The 16,862-nt window shown below is 41.5% G+C and overlaps 1 protein-coding gene and 1 long non-coding RNA gene across 2 annotated transcripts in view; one reads left to right on the forward strand and one right to left on the reverse strand.

The window, feature by feature from the left end:
- cacna1fa (calcium channel, voltage-dependent, L type, alpha 1F subunit a) overlaps positions 1–16,862 on the forward strand; it is a gene marked incomplete at its 3' end in the record, with an annotated part of 242,326 nt that overhangs the window by 129,825 nt on the left and 95,639 nt on the right.
- Positions 1,360–11,601, reverse strand: LOC311244577. Its single transcript, XR_014620705.1, has 3 exons — positions 11,531–11,601; positions 10,454–10,517; positions 1,360–8,305 (listed from the first exon to the last, which is right to left on the reverse strand). It is a non-coding gene; the product is annotated as an uncharacterized lncRNA (long non-coding RNA).

Here is a 16,862-nt window from a genome sequence, read left to right on the forward strand (position 1 = left end):
TACAGTATTGTTACATCTAGACATTTATGACATACCAGATCTACAAATATACAGTACAAAAAGAGAGTATTTGAGGGGGAAGAAACTGTACATTGGAGGAGGTTGGGTAGGTGGGGGAAAACTGTACATTGGAGGTGGTTGGGGGGGGGGGGGGGGGTGGGACTGTCTATTAGGAGGGGGTGGGGGGTTTGGACATTTACGGTGGCCAGTTTCGAATTGCAGCCTCCCGTAGGTGCTCTTTAAGAGCGGTTTTGAATGTGGGTAGGGATTCACATTCCTTTACAGCTTTGGGTAGGGCGTTCGACATTGATGTGGCATAATTGCAAAACGTGTTTAGTCCCTTGTTTGAGCCGAATCTGGGTTTAACATGATTTGTTGAGCTTCCTCTGGTGTTGTGGTCGTGGTATTCACTGACCTTTGGGAAGTATCTTGACATGTACATGGGTACCTTAGTCGTATAGTGTATCTTGTAGACCAGGCCCATTGCAAGTTGCTGTACTCTGTCGTCTACTCTATGCCATCCTAGGTTGTCAAAGTGTGCAGGGGTGAGGTGGGTTCTAGGGGTAAGGTCAAGTAGTAGTCTGACTAGTTTGTTTTGTGATGTTTGTAATCTTGTTCTTAGCGCCTTTGAGGTGCTTTGGTACCATGAGGTGCAAGCATAGTCGTAGTACCCTTGAATGAGTGCTCCTGCCAGAGTCTTCAGGGAATTCTTGTTTACCAGAGAGGAGATCCGGTACGGTTACATTTGTGACATACAAGATATGCAAATATACAGTACTGTTAAACAGAGATCCTAACAGAAAATATATACATACGAGGGGGAGGAAACTGTACATTAGGAGGGGGGGGGGGGGGTTCGGGTTAATCAGATGGTGGTGGTAAGACAACGAGGAGGAGAAGAAGTGATTCTATTTTCTGGGGCAACCAAGAATAGCAACTGTACCATATTGGTGGATGGTCTAAGCCTTAGGGGATGAGTGAGAGAGAGAGCAAGATGGAGTAGGGGATGATGAGTGAGAGAGAGAGCTGGATGGAGTAGGGGATGAGAGAGAGCAGGGTGTAGTAGGGGATGAGAGAGAGAGCAGGATGGAGTAGGAGATGAGAGAGAGCAGGATGGAGTAGGATATGAGAGAGCAGGATGGAGTAGGGGATGAGAGAGAGCAGGATGGAGTAGGGGATGAGAGAGAGCAGGATGGAGTAGGGGATGAGAGAGAGAGAGAACTGGATGGAGTAGGGGATGAGAGAGAGCAGGATGGAGTAGACAAATAACATGAAGCAGAACACAGAAAATAAATAGATACAAATTAATCAAAACTGAATTTATTACACAATTACAAGAATAACAACAATAAAACAATACAAAATAATAGTACTAATATTGTGGGTAATTTATCTGAATACAGTTAAGAGGATTCTTATTGCTCCTATTTACAAACTATAAAATAAAATATTTGAGAAGAAAATAGGTGTGGCATTTGTAATTAAAATAAATTAAAAAAAAAGGATAATAAAATGAATAAAAATACCAATAACAACTAAAAGGGCACTCAAGATGCCCACCCATGGGTAACGTCAGCTATGTACACTTTACAATGAACATTTGTTATTCGGTTATATTTCATCCCTGCCATGAAAGTAACTCCTCTGCCTGCATGTCCTTGGAACCACTGTCTGCGCATTCACTGACACTGGAACGTGCGTTTATGAAACATAATGGCACACCTGATAATGCACCACATCCAATTCTACAGCTGCTATTTGTCTCTTAAATTAGCATTTGTGTTTGACTTGTAGTCTCCTTCCCTGGAGACCATGTAGAATAGTGTAGTGACAATGTGTGCTCTGCCCAGACATTCTGCCCAGATCAGCCATCTTGTTTGGCCAAATTTGCTGGGGGAAGAAACGCTGATTACAGGAGTCTAGGTGCCCTTGTGCGTTTGTTTAATCTCAATATTGATTTCAATGGACAATGATGGAAATTAATTCAAATAAAATATTTGTTGAAAAACGAGAAACTAGAATTCAGGGCATTGGCCTGCTGTCAGCCTATGTGCAAAGTTTCATCCATCTGTAAGGGCCATAGCTGGTGCGGACAGACAGACAGCGTGCGGGTGTAATAATAGTAGTAATATTGTTGAGTAACCTAATCTGAATGGAGTTAAAAATGGAAAATCTAATAAAAATGGAAGACCTCTGTCCCTGGTAGACGTTTAGACCCAAGTTCACATTCAGACAGTTCCAAAGTAATGTTTGCAGGGTCGCAGTGAATTCTGATATTATTAATCAGTGATTAATGTAGTTCTCGAAAGAGGGACACTTGTTTTTCTTCCAGAGACTAAAGCCATTCCTTCTACCATGTCTCGTCCGTCCTCTTGCCATTCTATCAGCTTGGAGATGAGAGTTTGGTACCGTAGCGCATTTCCATCTCCAGCAGGTTTTCCTAAGATGTGAGGGATTTCCAGAGAGGATCGATGATGAGCTTGGAAACGAGACCCAGAGCTCTGCAGCCTGCTTTCAAATGCTGAACCTCCAAATCTGCAGTAGCTGTTCCCAAGAATCCATGGTTCATCACATGGTTACTGGTGTATTCAACTAACTCGTCACAGATGCTGTAAACTTCTGCTGCGTCCTTAAACAATCCACTGATGCCATTTTCTCTGGTCGCAGTCAACGGGATGTCCTCAAACTGTCCTCTATCTGTCAAAAAGTCTCTGAAGTGAACAGGTTTACCATCCATTGTACACACCGTTTTTTTTGGCAAACTCACACAAATTCCTCACCAAAAGCTCTGTTCTAGACACTACTTCTGGCACCCCATTGTTCATGTGGAGAGCAAACTTTGATTCTCCAGAAATCATCTTCTCCCAAAGCTCAAGTGTCATCTTAGACTGGTGAGCCAAACCACTGATCAAATGTATACCACACTAGTAGGGCTGCACGATTTTGGGAAATAATCTAATTGCGATTTTTCTGACAGATATTGCGATTGCGATTAAATTTGCGATTATAATAAACAAATATTTAAGCAGCCACACAGAGGTTTATTGTAAAATGTGGCTTGCATCTGGCCTACGCATGGGTCTTTTCGGGACACAGAGCCTGAAAATGTTTCTTTTTACCTGGGAATCGATACTGGTACCCAACGGTACCTTTTTTTCTGTACTTTTCTCTCCCTCACTGAAGTCTAAACTTCACAACACACAATCTAAAACCCCTTACCTCCCTCTCCCAAACCGATCTTGTATCTCAATGGGACTTCCTGGTTAAACAAAGAAAAAAAAATAAGATTTGCGATTTTTATTTTTTTTGCGATTTGATAATTGCATCATTCCAAATCGCGATTTCGATTAAAAATCGATTAATCGTGCAGCCCTAAGTATACTTGTATTCACTTTAGAAACCTTCATCTGCTGAGTGGGACTGAGGTTCCCGTATTCCTTTACCAACCCTGGCAGGATTTCAGATTTGTATTTGTCAAGGATTTGTTTGAAGTCCTTGTCTGTTCCTGTGCCATCGCTGAAGATATCTGCTAGTCTGTGAAATATCTCCCTCTGTGGTGTGGTCCCTTCATTCGTAACAATGTCATGAATAATCTTTCTGCAAATGTCTACTTGTCTCTCTGGGTGTGATGCTCCGTCTTCACGCCGGCAGTAAGTGTGGTCAGAGTCTGGTGTTTTGTCAGCAGAACCGTGTTCTTGGAAAGGCCTGGCTAAAAAAAGGAAAGACACTGTACTCTGCGGAGGAACTGTATACACTGTATACTGTTCTGTATACATGGCTTCCTGTTTTACTGAAGTGTTCATCATGTCACTTTGTCTTGTGTTTTGTGATTCTGTCTCCATGCTCCAATAGTGCTGATCAGACGGTTTAGTCACACAAACATCTGAATCTTGGACTGGTCTTTGCCAGTATGCATCAGCAGAGCTTTGTGTACTGTGGCTGCCACATTGTTCTTCACAGCCTTGTTTGACTGCCTTTGCAGTGTATTTCAAAGGTAATGGAAACACTATGTTTTCATTCCCATTCGTCCTTCCCAGTTTATTATGCACCACTGCTTGCACTTGCTTTTCAAGATCAGAGATAAACGCATTACGCCTGTGGTTTTGTGAACTGAGATCAAAGTTATAATCTAGGATTCTATAGAGATTCAGAGATTCAGAGTAATAGTAATTGTATTTGCCACCAATAGATGGGTTAACTTTAATGAATTTATTAACTCTAATGAATTTATCAATCTCAACCACAATGCCCCTGGTCAGTAAAGATGAGTCAAGTTTTGATTTCACTTCCGATTTTACAACAAGCTCCAAACCTATTCTCTCACAAAGAGGGAACCGCTTTTTCAGATATGTCTTGGTCCACCTATTTCCATTAGCCACTATGCGTCTTTCTTTCTCCGTCTCCATGTCCAACCTTCGTTTTTTCAAAACCTCTTTCAGTCTAGTGCTTTCTGGCGGTGTTGTTTGATGAGTGCTTTCTGGCGGTGTTGTTTGAGGAGCATTTCTTCTCACACTAGTCATTGGGACGGGAGTGTTAAGACATTGTTCCTTTTCTGAGACACTATGAAACTTGTTCCACAATCTGGCTCTCCTTATATTTGCCGTAATGTGTTTAGCAAGTTCCGTTTTCCCACTTTGCAGATCAAGATCAAAATTGTGCTCCAGGATTTCATGGACAATCTGCAAACGCGATCCAGCTAAGCCCTTAGCAAAAGTGGCTATTTCATTCACTACCCCATTGGTCAATAAGCACAAACTTAGTTTGTCTATTTTACGTCTTTCAACTGCATGAAGATTGAGCCCAATCTCACGACAGAAGGGGTAGGGTTCCATTCTTGTTTGTGTCCTGGTTAAGGATGGTTGTGAATCTGAATAAGCCTCCTCCTTAATCTTAGGAAGTTCAAAAACCTCTCTCGCCCTTGGCCCAGTTATACCAATCACTTGCTTTGCTTTACGCCAAGCTTGTAACGGGAAGGTTTTTCGTTGCTCATCATTGTGAAAACTTATGTTAAAATTGTTTTCTAGAATCTCTGTGAAAAACCTGTGAGCCTTGACCATTTGTGTGGCAAATTTAGAAATCTCAATTACAACACCATATGTCATTAGCTGGGGATCAAGACTCTGCTTCCTCCCAGATCCCACATTGAAATCTAGACCTGCTTTCCTGCAATGGACATATGAGTCACTATTACCTTTAGACAACGAGAGGATTTCTTTGGAGCGAGCAGAACGATGACTCCACAACATTTTCTGTTTTGTTTTCGCTTTTTGGACATCGTCATGATTGCTGGCCGTCTCTGTATCTATGTACACATCTGTGTCTGTCTCCTCAGAAAACGGTTCTGAAACTTGTTCTTCGTTTGTGTAATATCGCTGTGTGGTCCCTTCATTCGTAACAATGTCATGAATAATCTTTCTGCAAATGTCTACTTGTCTCTCTGGGTGTGATGCTCCGTCTTCACCCCGGCAGCTTGTGTGGTCAGAGTCTGGTGTTTTGTCGGCAGAACAGTGTTCTTGGAAAGGCCTGGCTGAACCAAGAGAGGTCACTGTACTCTGCGGAGGAAAGCTCTGTTCTGTATACATGGCTTCCTGTTTTACTGAAGTGTTCATCATGTCAGTTTGTCTTGCGTTTTGTGATTCTGTCTCCATGCTACAATAGTGCTGATCAGACGGTTTAGTCACACAAACATCTGAATCTTGGACTGGTCTTTGCCAGTATGCATCAGCAGAGCTTTGTGTATTGTGGCTGCCACATTGTTCTTCACAGCCTTGTTTGACTGCCTTTGCAGTGTATTTCAACCTATTTCCATTAGCCACTATGGGTCTTTCTTTCTTCCTCTCCATGACCAACCTTCGTTTTTTCAACACCTCTTTCAGTCTAGTGCTTTCTGGCGGTGATGTTTGAGGAGCTTTTCTTCTCACACTATTCATTGGGACGGGAGTGTTAAGCCATTGTTCCTTTTCTGAGAGACTCCTATACCGACACTTGTTCCGCAATGTCAAATACTGCGTATTTGACATAATGCGTTTAGCAAGTTCTGTTTTCCCACTTTGCAGATCAAGATCAAAATTGTGCTCCAGGATTTCATGGACAATCTGCAAACGCGATCCAGCTAAGCCCTTAGCAAAAGTGGCTATTTCATTCACTACCCCATTGTTCAATAAGCACAAACTTAGTTTGTCTATTTTACGGCTTTCAACTGCATGAAGATTGAGCCCAATCTCACGACAGAAGGGGTAGGGTTCCATTCTTGTTTGTGTCCTGGTTAAGGATGGTTGTGAATCTGGATAAGCCTCTTCTTCCTTAATCAGTTGTGAACCTGAATAAGCCGCATCCTCCTTGATCAGTTGTGAATCTGAATAAGCCTCCTCCTTAATCTTAGGAAGTTCAAAAACCTTTCTCGCCCTTGGCCCAGTTATACCAATCACTCGCTTTGCTTTACTCCAAGCGTGTAAACGAACGTTTATTCGTTGCTCATCATTGTGAAAACGTATGTTAAAATTGTTTTCTAGAATCTCTGTGAAAAACCTGTGAGCCTTGACCATTTGTGTGGCAAATTTAGAAATCTCAATTACAACACCATATGTCATTAGCTGGGGATCAAGACTCTGCTTCCTCCCAGATCCCACATTGAAATCTAGACCTGCTTTCCTGCAATGGCCATATGGGTCACTTTTACCTTTAGACACCGAGAGGATTTCTTTGGAGCGAGCAGAACGACGACTCCACAACATTTTCTGTTTTGTTTTCGATTTTTGGACATCGTCATGATTGCTGGCCGTCTCTGTATCCATGTACACATCTGTGTCTGTCTCCTCAGGAAACGGTTCTGAAACTTGTTCATTTGTGTAATATCGCCTTCGTTTCAAATCTGAGGCAACACGCTGATCCTCTTTGTGACTTTCAGCAGAAGTATTAGACAATAGGGGAAGGACAGCGGGGGCTTCACAAGAAATTGATATCTCATCATCTTCCTTTTTTACATGCAGTAATCTGGGCCCCGTCTCTGTTGCCATGGTTGTTTCTGAGGAGCATCTCATTTCTGAGCTCTGAGTTTCTTCCTGATTATTCCTTAGATCTAACTGCCTTCCTGTAATTGCATTTAGTCTTTGATGACTGGGGGCCGTACACGCTTCCACCTTACTCATGTTTGTTGGAATGTTCTCAAATGAAAGACTTTCCTTACGGAACGCATCTCTCAACTCTTGGAGACCTGAACATAGCCTTTCTTCCTTTCCTAGAACCAGTCTTATTTTCTTTCTAGCATCGTGTGCTTTGGCTTCACCACTTTGGAGATCTAGATCAAAATTGTGCTCCAGCACATCGAAAACGATCTCATAGAAACTTCCCGACAACACTTTGGCGAAATCAAACAATTCATTCATCACACCCTTGGTTAACAAATCTAGATGTAGTTTGGGCTTGCCTTTCGGTCTGATGTCAAGATCCAGACCAATTTTTGCACAGAAAGGGTAGAGATCACAGTTGAGTTTTAGCTCTCTTGGTTTGTGGATTATTGCTTCACTATTCAGTTCTCCATTAGCGTCAGCCTTGATAAACTCTAACATTTTTGCACAGAAAGGGTAGAGATCACAGTTGAGTTTTAGCTCTCTTGGTTTGTGGATTATTGCTTCACTATTCAGTTCTCCATTAGCGTCAGCCTTGATAAACTCTGAGATCAGGTTCACATCACCGTTTCTGCTGCCTTCTGCTGAGATTCCAGATTCCTCAGAGATTTCCTGTGGCTCGCCATGACACTCTCTGGCAAGACTCAATTCACTGCTCAATGTTAATGACGTCATTGGATCAGGAAGCACAAAGACTTCCTGCCTCTGCTTAAGGTCATTTTTCATAGTGTCCTTCATGACCGTTGCACTTTCGTGGACGCATGTCGCAAACTCACCGCGCTGAATGTCATCATTGATGCCTAGATCAAAGTTGTATTCTAGGATTTCGCAAATGAAGTACCTCTCAGCTTTATTAGCTGCTTTAGCAAAGTCACATATATCAAGTACTATGCCATTTGTCAGCAGTTCCACATCCAGTTTTTCCTTTCGTTTGTGTGCAACATCAAAATCTAAACCTATTTGAGCACAGTCTGGGAAAGAGACCGCGCCTTCCTGAATGCGGCGCTCCCAAATGTACTCGTGGTCTATGCCGTCCGTGACTCCTTTTACTTCCAAACCTTGGCTGAGCAAGTTGACGTCCCTCCCAACAGCATCCATCACTCAACTCCTTTGAAGAGTACTTCCTGTTGTCTCAGCTCCAGATGTCATCATCAGCTGCTCATACGCAATTCAGTTGACTGGGAAGAGAAAAAAGAAGAAAAGGACCGTCAGAAATGTTCAGAATTGGGGGCGCCAGGGCGCACCACGTACAGCACTGCGGTGCAACACGGCCGTCCCGAGTTCGACTCCCGGTCCCGGACCCGGCGACCTTTGCCGAATGTCTTCCCCCATCTATCCTCCCATACTTCCTCTCTCTACCGGACTGCTCAAAAAGAAACAATAAAATATCTACCAAAAACATAATAAAAATAATAATGATGTTCAGAATTGAACTCATGACAATCACTAAAATGCTGCAGAACCGTCGGTATTGTGATAGTAAAGGGTTAACCTGTAGTGTGGCAGTGAAAGGGTTAATGGTCTAATCTGTAAATCTGTGCCGAAAGGAAACTGGCTGCCAATCCCCAGTGCTTCAGGCTGCTCGTGGTGGCGTCCAGCGTGCCGGCCCCATAATTAGTGTAACTGCTGGTGCTTGGATACCCTCACACACAGGATGATGATGGGTTCAGCGTGTCCTTCACTCATATTAGATTCCCTTTTTTATTAAAAAGACAATTGTAATTACCATCACTGTCAATACCACCATGCAGTAGATAGATATATGAGCTCCATACAGGATGTTTTAAAGTGATGCACATAATCGCATAATTTTAACCCTTGCACTGAGGAACCATATAACTCTGTTTTAAACATTGTTGGACAGTGCATGCATTTGCAGTTGTAAAGTCAAATCACTTTCAGTGTGAATGTGATATCAAGAAAAACTCTACCATCCTCAACTATGATTGAATTACAACTCTCTAACTTAACACATTGCCCACCGGGCATTGTACCCATCATTGTACCCTCTCTGCCAGCGCTATAAGTCTATGGAGTGGCTCACCTTCTTTGCAGGGCTATAACTTTTTAAATTGTATTGCTATATCGACATTACTATGGCAACATCGATTATCTATCGTTCAGGATGTGGGAACGTTATACTTTTTCATTCATACAAAAATACCTTTTAGAATATAAGTATGTTTTTATCGTTTTCTGCAGTAATTCCTAGAACGTGAGTTATAGGCCTAAACGCATATATAGATTATCGATTGCCGTTTCCCCCCTATACACGCTATATTAAAAAATTAAACTGTATATGATCGGTATACGTTATGCTTCATCATGCGTGGAGGAAAGGGGGGGGGGGGGGGGGGGGTCGTTTATAATTCCCAGATCATCAGTAACAACTGCTTTATGTAGTATGGGTGGATATATTGATCAGATGGTTTGCAAACAAGGAAACTCACAATTGGGTTGAAAATAACGTTAGTGTCCTCTTACCGTGCGCCGATGAGACTGGCGGTGAAAGATCCCAAGTATAGAACGTCGATCGCCTAGGTCCATTTCCGGTTTGTATGTCGCAATAAACACCGAAACCATATCGAGTATTAAGTTTAGAAAGCAAACCATTATGTACATTGTGTCTGTCGGGAGTCATGCAACAATATCTGACGGCCGGATGAATTTAATCGACGCACAGCCCCCATATCCTGTCGGCGAGTGTAACTCGCCCGACCATCCACCAGGCGGCGGTATTGAGCCGTCGTTGCCTTCACCTTTAGGGTCCAGCTGGAGCGTTGCGGGTGTATATATGAATTATGAATGCCATGGCGAAAAAATTAAATATTGATCTCAAAATCGCTGCACAGCGTTATTGGCAGAATGCGCATGGCGGGCAATAACGCTTTAAAGCGTTTCCGGCGCTGGATGTGTTAACTGTCTCCCTGTCATTTATAGAATAGAAATACTTTAATCATCCCGAGGGAAATTTGACACTACAAATCGCTCACAGTAAACATTTAGACAGAACAAAGTCACAAATAAGAATAACAAAACAAATGACCTAAGAATAAGAATAGAATAGGCCTAAGAATGAGATAATAATAATAGAGTACGGACCGGGATTCACATTTCGTATGTTATGTATTCTAGTATACATTCTAGTATACATAACATACGAAATGTGAATCCCGGTCCGTACTCTATTTCTCTATTTATTCTTATTATTTATTTTGTTTATTCCTTATGTATTTTTCTTGTTGCCTGTAAAGCGCCCTTGGGTTTCTTGAAATGCGCTATATGAATCCAAGTTGTTATTATTATTATTTACCACACACACTTACTCTGGCAGATGGGGAACCAGCTCCAATCATCACAACATCATGATGCTGCACCCGTGATGGACGTCTAACAAAGAGAGAGGAAAGAAAGTTTCAGTTATTACACCAGAAACCGTCTAGTACACATGGAATTCACAGGGACATGTAGGCCTATGTCAACAATTGGGCATTTTCAGATTCTACTTCAAGTCTTTCCTGGAGTAAAATTTATAAAATATGCTTTTTTGTTTTCTTATAATCATCTATACACTGTATATTGCTATTACACTTTACGGTAACAATTGCGGTCTGTTTAGATGCCAAACTTACTTTCGTTGTACTGCATTTGTGCAGTTTAATGACAATAAATTGGAATATAATCCAATCTGCTGGCTGCAAACAAACCTACGTTTTCATGGGGAAATGGAGAAGGATAATTTTGGCTTCCATCAAGAAGGTTTGAGCACTCGGAAACCTCTGTTAAGGTATCGGATTTGATGGATATCCTGCCCCATTTTAAGTGGAAATTATAAGGTATAGTAAACTAATAGTATACTATTAGTCCCACCCCACCTACCTCCAATGTAGTTTCTTCCCCCTCAAATGTATATACTCTCTTTTTAGACTATTTTTGTACTCATAAACAGTACTGTATGTTTGTAGATCTGGTATGTCATAACGTCTAAGATGTAGTATTGTCTACCTGTATGTCATATATGTTATGATGAATTGAAAATGGGGGAACCTGATGTAAACAAGACGAAAGTCTTTCTCTGGTCTGCAATCCCCGTAACAATTGTGTATTGAGCTGTACTGTATTGTACCCATTCTGCAATCTGTTCATTCATTCGAAACACAGAAACGATGGCTTTATGCCACTACTGGTTTTAATGTAGGGCTAACCTAGCCACGGCTAACCATCATGGCTGCAGACAATGCAATCAGCAGAGCATCTTAGCTAACGGTAGCAAGCTACTAGCGTTAGCTACTGAAGATATACTCTTGAGACACAACATGTAATCATTGAAGCTTACCTCCAAATGCAATATCTTTTTTGTACATAGTGCGTTCAACTTCACAACTTCTTATAACTTGTCATACCTTTACATGTACTTTACACCAATGCTGTGAAAACAGCTCTGCTACCAAAACATGATGACGTATGAAGTTCCTTCTTCTTGTTTTTATTATGGCGGTTGGCAAACCGTTTTGGTGCATTACCGCCACCTACTGGAGTTTGAAGATTCAGTTGTTCCCAGATACTATCGATTGATTGAAAACTTTATTTACAGATTGCAGAATGGGTACAATACAGTACAGCTCAATACACACAATTGTTAAGGGGATGCAGACAAGAGAAAGACTTTCGTCTTGTTTACATCAGGGTCCCCCATTTTCAATTCATAACATATATATGACATACATGACAATACAGATAGTGCTTACATCTATACATTTATGACATGCCAGATTTACAAATACAGTACTGTTTTTGATACAAGAGTCTAAAAAAGAGAGTATATACATTCGACAAAGAAACTGTACATTGGAGGAGGTTGGTAGGAAGGAGGTTGGTAGGAGGGGGTTGGGTAGGTGGGGTGGGGTGGAAACTGTACATTGGAGGTGGGGGGGTTGGGTAGGCGGGGTGGGGTAACTGTACATTGGATTATCGACTAAACCACTTGGTCCCAAGAAGAGGGTCTTGTGTATTATTGGGTTTAATAGGACATTTATTGTACATTGGAGGGGGTTGCGTTAGGACATTTACAGGGGCCAGTTTCGAATTACAGTCTCTCGTAGGTGCTCTTTGAGAGTGGTTTTGAAAGTGGGTAGTGATTCACATTCCTTTACAGCTGTGGGTAGGGCGTTCCACATTGATGTGGCATAATTGCGAAACGTGTTTAGTCCCTTGTTTGAGCCGAATCTGGGTTTAACATAATTTGTGGAGCTCCCTCTGGTGTCTAGGTTAGGTTCCCCTGTGTCTCCGAGATCTCATGCAATTGAACTAACAGTGATAGGACTGAATGGAAACTGTAGAGACTACGATCATTCTGAAGACAGCAGAGGGCCTTAGATGCCCAGTCAAAAGTGTTTTACTGTGGAATTTCTAAATAAATGCCTTTTACATTTCATGTAATATAAGATAGGAGAAAGATTGATTGATTCAAGTCAAGTCAAGAGTTTTATTTGTCATGGCATACAAGTATACAGTGAAATGCGGGGGGTCTTGCCTGCAACGATTGTGCATAATACAATAATATAATAAGAATCCAATAGAACGACATTGTGCAATAATACAAGTAATCAAAGTAGGGCATATCGGTATATGTACATGAGTTTTTACAGAGCATGGTAAGACATGCTAGGTCCTGTGATAGTGCAATACACTTAGCTACGGATGAGGCACTGGGTCTTTATGTACACTACTATACAATGCTATTTTATACAATCTCAATTTATACTATACTATTTTTAAAGTGACCTTTCCTTTTGTAAAGTGACCATAAGTGTGAGCGTGTGCAGCATGAGTGTGTGTGTGCTCATGTTAAAGTGGCTGCTAGTGTGTGAGCGTGTACAGTGTGTGTGTTGTGTGTGTGTGCTCATGTGTGCTTGTGTGTGGAGAGTTCAGTGTTCAAGGCTCTGATGGCCTGGGGGAAGAAGCTGAGCCGAAGTCTCTCTGTCCTATTTGCTGGTGTTCGCAGGCGTTTGCCTGACCGCAGCAGCTTGAACAGGCTGTTGTTGGGGTGGTGAGGGTCTTTCATTATTTTGCAGGCTCTGAATTTGCACCTCTTGTTATATAAGACCTGCAGGGGTGGTAGTACAATACCCGTAGTACGCTCAGCTGAGCGTACCACTCTCTGTAGGGCCTTCTTGTCCTGTGCCGTGCTGTTTCCATACCAGGCAGTGATGTTTCCAGTCAAGATGCTCTCTACAGCTCCGGAGTAGAAGGACTGGAGTATCTTCCCCGATACTCTGAACTTCCTTAACTGTCTCAGGTGGTAGAGGCACTGCTTCGCCTTTTTTACGTCTGAGTCTATGTGTGTTGTCCATGTCAGATCCTCTGAGATGTGGACCCCCAGGTACTTGAAGCTGCTCACCCTGTCCACGGTAGCCCCGTTTATCCTCAGTGGTGTGTGTGTCCCCTGCTGTTTTCTCCTAAAATCCACGATCAGCTCCTTGGTTTTACCAATGTTCAGGAGCAGGCTGTTGTCCTGGCACCAGCGTTCCAGTACCTCAACCTCCTCCCGGTAGGCCTTCTTGTCGTTGTCCGAGATCAGCCCCACCACCACTGTGTCGTCCGCAAACTTCACTATGGAGTTGGAGCTGAACTTGGCCACACAGTCATGTGTGTATAGTGAATACAGCAGGGGGCTCAGAACACAGCCCTGGGGGGACCCGATGCTCAGGGTGATGGTGTTGGAGGTCTGACCCCCCACCCTGACCGCCTGGGGCCTTTCACTCAGAAAGTCCAGTATCCAGGCGCTCAGAGCGGAGCTCAGACCCAGCTCGATCAGCTTGTCCACCAGTCTGAAAATGTTATTAACAGATTGCAGAATGGGTACAATACAGTACAGCTCAATACACACAATTGTTAAGGGGATGCAGACCAGAGAAAGACTTTCGTCTTGTTTACATCAGGGTCCCCCATTTTCAATTTATCATAACATTTATGACATACAGGTAGACAGTACTGTTACATCTAGACATTTATGACATACCAGATCTACAAATATACAGTACAAAAAGAGAGTATTTGAGGGGGAAGAAACTGTACATTGGAGGAGGTTGGGGGAACTGTACATTGGAGGGGGTTGGGTTTGGACACTTACAGGGGCCAGTTTCGAATTGCAGTCTCCCGTAGGTGCTCTTTGAGAGTAGTTTTGAAAGTGGGTAGTGATTCACATTCCTTTAAAGGATGAAGGGGGAGTAGGATGGCAATGGAAGAAAGGAGGAGAGGATTAAGAAAAAGTAGAATTGATTGATTGATTTATTGAACATTTTATTAACAGATTGCAGAATGGATACAATACAGTACAATACACACAATTGTTAAAGGAAAACTCCAACATTTTGGGAAATTAGCTTATTTAACATCTTCCCTGGAGTTAGACAAGAAGATGCATACCTTTTTTGTCTCTGTGCATGCATTTAGCTTAGGGAACAGTCGCTCTGTTAGCGTAGCTTAGCTTCATCACTGGAAGTGGGGGAGGGTTTGAGCCTGACGTTCCCTACAGTGCCCTACAGTCACGAAATACACTCCAAATACAACTCCAAAACGTTCATGTAAACATGTTGTGACCTGTGTATTCACCACGTGGAGAAATAAAAAATAATTGAATTAGACAATTACGTTTTATAAGCAAATATACTCTGAACTATTTTTTTGACCAACCACTACTCTATGAGCGCAGCCAGTGATTTCAACGTGACGCTGTGTGTGTTTACATTCTCATTCATTCAAAAGATCCAAACCGATTGAAGTTTATGGATACCATGACTTGAAATCTTCTTACCTTGATGATTAAAAGCCTCCCCAATTTAGAAAACAGTAATCCAATGGCTGGTATTGTTATATACCGGACACTCTGAGCTAACCGGAGCTAACACAGACCAGGATCGCAAAGCATATATAATGACTTCCTTTCTGGGGTTGTCAAAATAAAAGAGCGACGTCTATAGCAGCGGAATACGTTTATTTTGTACATTATCTAACGTTAACACGAACCTAAACTAACTTTAGGTTAGTTGTAACGTTAGTTTAGGTTCGTGTTAACGTTAGATAATGTACAAAATTTTGAAACCCCCCAGAAAGGAAGTCATTGCTCTCGTTATCTGCTTGAGTGTCCGGTTAGCTCCGTTAGCGTGCAGTAGTTAGTAGTATATCAATACCAGCCATTGGATTACTGTTTTCTAAATTGGGGAGGCTTTTAATCATCAAGGTAAGAAGATTTCAAGTCATGGTATCCATAAACTTCAATCGGTTTGGATCTTTTGAATGAATGAGAATGTAAACACACACAGAGTCACGTTGAAATCACTGGCTGCGCTCATAGAGTAGTGGTTGGTAAAAAAAATAGTTCAGAGTATATTTGCTTATAAAACGTAATTGTCTAATTCAATTATTTTTTATTTCTCCACGTGGTGAATACACAGGTCACAACATGTTTACATGAACGTTTTGGAGTTGTATTTGGAGTGTATTTCGTGACTGTAGGGCACTGTAGGGAACGTCAGGCTCAAACCCTCCCCCACTTCCAGTGATGAAGCTAAGCTACGCTAACAGAGCGACTGTTCCCTAAGCTAAATGCACACACAGAGACAAAAAAGGTATGCATCTTCTTGTCTAACTCCAGGGAAGATGTTAAATAAGCTAATTTCCCAAAATGTTGGAGTTTTCCTTTAACTCATTGACCGCCGGGGATTAGACGGGTCCCGTTGTAGCTATGCCACGCTTTAAAGATAGGAGTGCGTCACCTTGTTTGTAGAGCTATATCTATATTCTATATTATAGCTATGGGGACAATACTATGGTAATTTGACAGTGACTTTCTTCCGTCCAAGATGCAAAAAAGAGATAATTTTTCCATGCATACGTTCGCGCATTATCCCGTGGTGAATATAAGTATAATTTCAAAGTGGTGTGGGGTAATTCCCGAAAGGCTGAGTTATAGCCTTATATTAGTGTTGTCAAAAATATCGATTTTTCGATACATATCGACTCTGAATATTTAAAACGGGTTCAATACTAATTTCCCACAATATTGATATTTAATTGTTCATAAAAAATAAAATTATTTTTGTATAAGGAAGTTGCATTGTTCATTTCAATACCTGTAATAGTACAGTAGTCCACACACACGTGCATTCAGTTAAGTTGGAATATGACTAATACAAACAGTTCAGTTTGACAGGTACATGCAACACAGATTACAGTGTTTACATCTGTCTGCTTGAGAAAATACCATGTTCTGCAATAAAAATTATTGAAGTGAGATGAACAGACTGAACTTCATTTTATTAGATAAAACATGTTGACAAAGTTTTACTTTGCAGTTGAAAAAAGGTAATAAATTAAATTGTATCAAATAAAAAAAAATACAAAATGTCATGTTATGATGAATTGAAAATGGGGGACCCTGATGTAAACAAGACAAAAGTCTTTCTCTGGTCTGCATCCCCTTAACAATTGTGTGTATTGAGCTGTACTGTATTGTACCCATTCTGCAATCTGTTAATACAATTTGCAATCAATCTGTTATGCTTAACACGCAGTACTATTAACTTTACTTAATTTCTAAGATTATATCATTTAGTTATTTTTATATGTGTGATCTAAAGATAAACAAAGGGTTTTAAGTGTTATATTTATCTTCTCTTATAGTACCAGAGAGAAGCTGAGGAGAATCAACAAGCAACAAAAGCCAAATTTATT

The sequence above is a fragment of the Notolepis coatsorum genome, assembly GCF_963971535.1.
Source record: "Notolepis coatsorum genome assembly, chromosome: 17".
In the NCBI taxonomy this organism is placed as follows: domain Eukaryota; kingdom Metazoa; phylum Chordata; class Actinopteri; order Aulopiformes; family Paralepididae; genus Notolepis; species Notolepis coatsorum.